Source organism: Hypomesus nipponensis, chromosome 2, assembly GCF_054491055.1.
Source record: "Hypomesus nipponensis isolate SF chromosome 2, ASM5449105v1, whole genome shotgun sequence".
Classification (NCBI taxonomy): Eukaryota; Metazoa; Chordata; class Actinopteri; order Osmeriformes; family Osmeridae; genus Hypomesus; species Hypomesus nipponensis.
Window position 1 is genome coordinate 7,467,956 of NC_140362.1, and position 6,054 is coordinate 7,474,009.

At 37.8% G+C, this 6,054-nt stretch overlaps 1 long non-coding RNA gene across 1 annotated transcript; it reads right to left on the reverse strand.

The window, feature by feature from the left end:
* Positions 1-1,164: 1,164 nt before the first annotated feature.
* On the reverse strand, positions 1,165-5,714 carry LOC146300627 (uncharacterized). The gene is made up of 5 exons (XR_014766424.1): positions 4,626-5,714; positions 3,728-3,878; positions 3,444-3,500; positions 2,625-3,218; positions 1,165-2,524 (listed from the first exon to the last, which is right to left on the reverse strand). It is a non-coding gene; the product is annotated as an uncharacterized LOC146300627 (long non-coding RNA).
* Positions 5,715-6,054: the final 340 nt, after the last annotated feature.

Genomic DNA, 6,054 nt, shown 5'->3' on the forward strand with positions numbered 1-6,054 from the left:
CAATATTGACACTTTCACATAATGTCGGAACCACGTTCAAAGATGATGATGAAGATGATTTCCAGATCTCCGCCAACAAGTTTGAACAATAATAGGCACAATATTTGTAGTCCGGTTTGTTCACTTTGGTTGTAGCGCAGATTATATAGTCATTAAATATGACATTAATTTAAAAACTTGTATAAATCACACCAAGTGTTTATTATCCCCAAAATTTGAATTTATAATTTATTAGTTAAACAGCCTACCTACCTGCTATAACCTTTAGGGTATCAAGGCGAGCATAAGAAGTCATAGTTCCATACTCACACATGAAGCGTTGTTGGAGTAGCCCGCTATTAGATAGAGTGAACCTTCGATGACTAATGGATCCTCATCATGGTACTTTTAGAGCAACAGTACCATTTAAAATGGCCTTGTATGCAAATCAGACCTTTTCAAATTACATATGTAGGCCTAGCATATGTAATTGTGTGGTGATGTCAGGTGATGTCAGCGGTGATGTCAGTAAGAGGCAAGGCACTGAGTTAAGAAAGCCAGATTACCTAATTTATTGTTAGGATAATATGTCAAAACAGTAAACGCAGTAAACAGTACAAGCAGTAGTCTACAGCCACTGAAAGTTAGCACAGCCACATAGCCAATCTTTTCTTCTATACCAGTCTGTTTGTAACGTTCAAAAGCATGTTGTCCCTTTTGCTGCAGTAGTCAATCTAAGTCTGGCGTAGACCTCCCTCTTGCTATTAACTAATTTTTTTAAATAAAATCGAGCTTGGAGAAATTCCTCAACTCTGCGATTTCGGCAGACACCGCTGCTGTCATTTTGACTTGAATTTTGCGGGGATTACGCTTACAACGTAGCTAGTGTAATGACGTTAGCTGCGCAAATGTCCAGTAATATCTCAATTTTAATTGGTCCACGTTTGATACGTAACGTAGATGATTACTGGCATAACATATTTACGTGCAAAGGCACAGAAGGGTTTTGCTTTTTGACTGACATGAAGAATACAGGATCGAAGTGAGCATGATGGACAGCAAAGCACTACTTATTCTACAATTTAAAAACTTTTTTTGATCATGCATAACTGCTACATTTGTCACCGTAATGTCTAAACAATTGGAATTACATACATTGCATATATACATCACAAGAATAATCAGTAAAAATACAAATAGAAGTTTATTAAATAAAATGATTTAATAAACATTTTTACATTTGAATTTTGGCAGGGTAGGCAGTGCCTATCTTGCCTACCCTGACTGCACATCACTGGGTACTATCTTGCCTACCCTGACTGCACGTCACTGACTGCGCTACAACCAAAGTGAACAAACCGGGGGGAATGTCCCTGTACTTATTGTAAGTCGCTCTGGATAAGAGCGTCTGCTAAATGACTAAATGTAAAATGTAATGTAAATGTAAAAAAACTGAACCAATTACCTACATAAAAAATTATAATTTCTGAACAAACAAATGCATTGCATGTACTTCTCATGCACTTTTTTTTCAACATAGTTTGCGAAGACAGTGTTCAACAATTACACGTTCATTAACCTGAAACAGGTATTTACGTCAGATTAAACATAACAAATCTTTCTTTTTTTAAGACAGCAGTAACACCTCAATGAATGAATAATGTATATAGGGGAACACAATATAAAAAATAACAAAAAATAAATATGAATCTAACATCACTATAGGAAAGCATAATCACATAATTTCTCTAGTTATTCTGTGTTACCATAGATTTGATCAAATTTAAGTTTTAAGAGATTTTGTTCAAGTAGCGTTTTTAAGTTCAAAGAGGAACAATTTAGAATCAGGCTTGGATTGGAGTACTCTTGATTGATTTTAAATGTGTTATTTACAGTATGGAAATCTGAAGCGTTATAGCCTCCTTCTGAATAAGCTCTGGTGATTGTTTTATGACGTACATATTCTGTTTGTTTTTTTCTTCATACACTTTGTGTATGTGTATTACTGTGTGTCCGCTTCATCATCAGAGCTGTCATGCCTGCCCTCATTGTCTTCATCTGAGGTGTCATCAAGGACAATGGTGTCAGTTCCCTGGCCCAAGACTCCTTGCTGGTACATTGTCCTGGCATGCTTTTGCTGGAGCAGGACATTGTGGCATTTTGCCTTTAGGACACAGAGAAGGCCCCCGCGACTCTCCTCTGACAAGTCCAGGGGTCTCATTTATAAAACTGTGCGTAGGATTCTTACTAAAAGTGTACGTACGCCCAAAAGCCTAAAATGGCGTACGCACACAAAAATTCAGATTTATAAAACCTGTATGCAATGTTCCCTTTATAAATCTGCTTTATTAGAATGCTTGACGTGAGACTCCTGGAGCCAAAAGCTTTACGTCCAAGAAAGACCTGAAGAGCCCAGCCTCGTACACGGTCTCAAAATGTACAGACGCTGGCCAGTACCCAGACAGAAGGAGATCACTCAGCCCAACTGCCCATGTTGCCAGACAGACGGAGCACTCCATAGCTGGAAGGGTGAGGTTGTAGCGTCCTGATGGAAGAGTTAGAAAATCTGTTAAGTATGCAGGATATACCATACACCATAGACAAGCCTTAAGGTACAACAAGTTGCTTGAAAACAACCACCTTACCATTCATTCCTATCAGAATGATGGACTTGCCACTGATCATCCGGCATGAACTTGCTGGGCAAGCGCAAATGCTCTGGGGCAAAAGTACCGGGAGAAGTCGGACTACAAATAGAACACAATTATCAGTTGCTTTTTACATCCATAAACAAATAATACTTACAGTATGACCTGTTACATCGGGAAATGTTCACTTGCAAAGTATGACACACATTAGACCCATAACCTGCTCAGAATAATGATAGGCCTCTGAATGCCTCTTGACTGCAGTGGTTGGACTCAATGGCTTGTAAAACCCACAAACCATGGAGTCCCTGTTGTGGAGAGGTAGGTGATGGTGAACTTCTCGATCACATTTGGTGCAGAGATACTGCCTGGGTAGACAGTCTCTGCACCTTATAACAGCCTCTTCAGTTTGGCAGTGTTGGCAGATGCAGTCCGTCACATGCTCCGCTGCCAATAGATTTCCAACCATGGCCTCCCTCGCCATCTGCCATCTCTCATGGCTCATAGCCTGCCTTTTTTGCCAGGTCATGGCTGAAGATAATTCTTCTGGCTCATTGTTTAAAATATGCCCCAGTTCTTCTATGAGTGAAGCTTCATTTAAGGAAAAAACAAGATTAAGATCACAGATATTGTTTTCAATATTTTATAGAACAACTAATGCTGGCTGATAACCGGGATCTCATTTATAGCAATTATTTGTATTTGTATTGCATGCGGCAGAGGGGAGCAAATACACACAGATCAACACACACAGTAAGCTTAAGCACAACAACACACAGTCCACAGCCAGCCTGTTTAAGTATAGTTAGTAGTTACCGGTCTCTGTTTGAAGAATAAAATCTTTCTGAAAGGTGGCCACACTGGTGTCGTAAACTGGAAACAAAATACAATGACAGAAGTACAGTACATTTAGTCAATCTATGAACAATGAGTAGATGTTTTACATCAGGTTCTAATAATAGGGGTAAATCCAATATAGACTATTGCATGAAATTGATTGACTGCTAACCACATGTGTTTTTACTTTGTAATATGTATGTGTTTTAGGGTTGTGTTTTAAAAATGTTCACAAAATGTTAATGCCCAAATGACCACCTCACCAGGATTCAAGGCCTGCCTTTCATTCCCAGAAGATTTTATGGTTCTTTTCCGTTGAGGCCTTCCAACATTTACACTGCTGTCCCTTTCCGTCCACTCGACAGGTGTGCGACATGGTTTGCCCTTTTTTGCAGGCGGGATTTGGTTTTGTTCCTAAAATTATAATAGTAATATATTATATAATAGTTATGACACACTAACGTTGGTACATACACATGTACTAGAATGTATCCTTTCATGTTTGGTGAGTGTGTGTATGTGTTGGGGAGTACAATTTTTCAATCTCGCCAAACCCTAAATATATAATGATTAGGGCTGTGAAAAATAACGCGTTAGGATTAAATTACAGGATTAATTCGTCATTTTTGTTTAAAGCATTTAACGTAATGCAAAATGCATTAAGTTGAGTATACATTATATATAATTTATATTCATTTGGTTGACATTTTTTAGTGGACCTCATTTGAGAGGTCTGCTTTCCCTTAGTGTATCACATGATACATTTGGAAGTAGCCATGTAAGAAGCAATCATCATCAGAAATCAAGTATTTCTGGGTGATTCAAAAGGGTCCTCACCCCGCTGCTTCAAAGTGCTATACCAACATTCGTTAGTCGAAATGGGTGATAAAAGCCCTCGGAACCTAATAGTAGCTTTAGTACGCCTCTACTAACCCATACACATGGGATATATGTCTTATAATAAATACCTACTGTCAATAACTCAAAAGGCTAACAGTCAAATTGGGTGAAATATTACAGCAACAGTAACATGGGACAGCATGCATGCATGTAGACATTTTTTTTTAAATTGTTATTATCCTTTAGCCAGGTAAAGGGAACTTTAAAAAATGAATTGTTTAGACTACTGCAATAATAAATAAAAACCTGGCCCAGACTCACTCAAAACGATGAGTAAGATGGGGAGATGTTTGGCTCTTAAAAGAGCCGTTGGGTTATGTATGGGAGGTCAAAGGTTGGTTATGGTGTAGGGACAAGGTAAGTGTACTGGAGCTGCAAAGAAAGGTAAAAACAAGTAATTACAAAGTGTGTTGCATGGTTATAGCTAACTAATCTAAAGATCAGACCTTAAGATATTCTTCACTGATTAAATTGATTTAAAATCTAAAAGGTCCATTATTGATTTGCAAGTAAGTTACGGTATTATTGAAAAGGAAGGTAAACCCTAGCCTGGATCTGCCAATCGAGATGGCCTACTATTGTATATTCCAGGAGGAGATCAGCCCGCTCAAAAGGAGGTTAGCCCCCTCAAATAAACTAGAAAGGGGAAACTAGCAAGCTAGCTAGACTAGCTAGCACTAGCTAATATCCCATTTGGATTGTAAATAAAAATACATAAATGCAAATGATCTTAACATTGACAAACACTCACTGTCCCTTTTAATATTAAAGATAAAACATGCACGATCCTCAAAACACAATTTTGCATGCCAGAATCAGAACAAGTTATTTGTGTTAACTTACCGGGAGAGGGATGAAAACGCACTGAAAAATTACCGCGGTAAAATTCACAGGGCAGCCTCGGGGGGTTGTTCCAATACGAATGCGTTGATCCTTTCTCATGTCCTTGTCCTACCCTTTTTAATACTTCGCTAATAAAGTGCATTTCCCCATAACTATAATTCCCCATAATTATATACTTACTACAACTAATCTCTCTCCGGTGCTGTACAGTGCATGCATAAAGGCAAGATTAAAACAGGCAATTGTATAATTATAATCAGCTAGTAAGACTATTTTCTTCACCTTCCGGTCAGGTTCACGTTCATTTTGAGATACAAATTATTCATATTAACAGTGTTCAAGTATAAATAAATACAAGAAAATCCTATTTAATAAATACATAAATCATAGATTGTCTAGCCACGGTGACTGAAGATTTTCCGCTACAAATGCAAAACTCTTTTCATTTTTTTTTTCAGAAAGTATGCAGAATTTCTAAAAACTGGATGGACATAACATTAACCCATCTTATTGGTGAATTATCAATGATAGGAATCAATGGGGTTGAACAATATTCAAGGATATAAGAAAATTCTTACGCATTCTTACGCATTTTCAGCTGCTAGAAATAAATGGGAGAAATTCGCGTATAAACTGTACGCACATCTTCCCATTCATGTCTATCAACAGAAAATGTGTCTATATTACACGCAGAACTTCAAGAACTCTTATCATTTTACGTCATCACCCAGAGTCGGATTTGACTAAGATCACAAATCGATATTGACGTGCTGTGAATATTGAGATGATAGTTGTCTTGAGTTAAACAGAGTTCAATCAGAAGACATAAAAATCTCCACAGCCCACT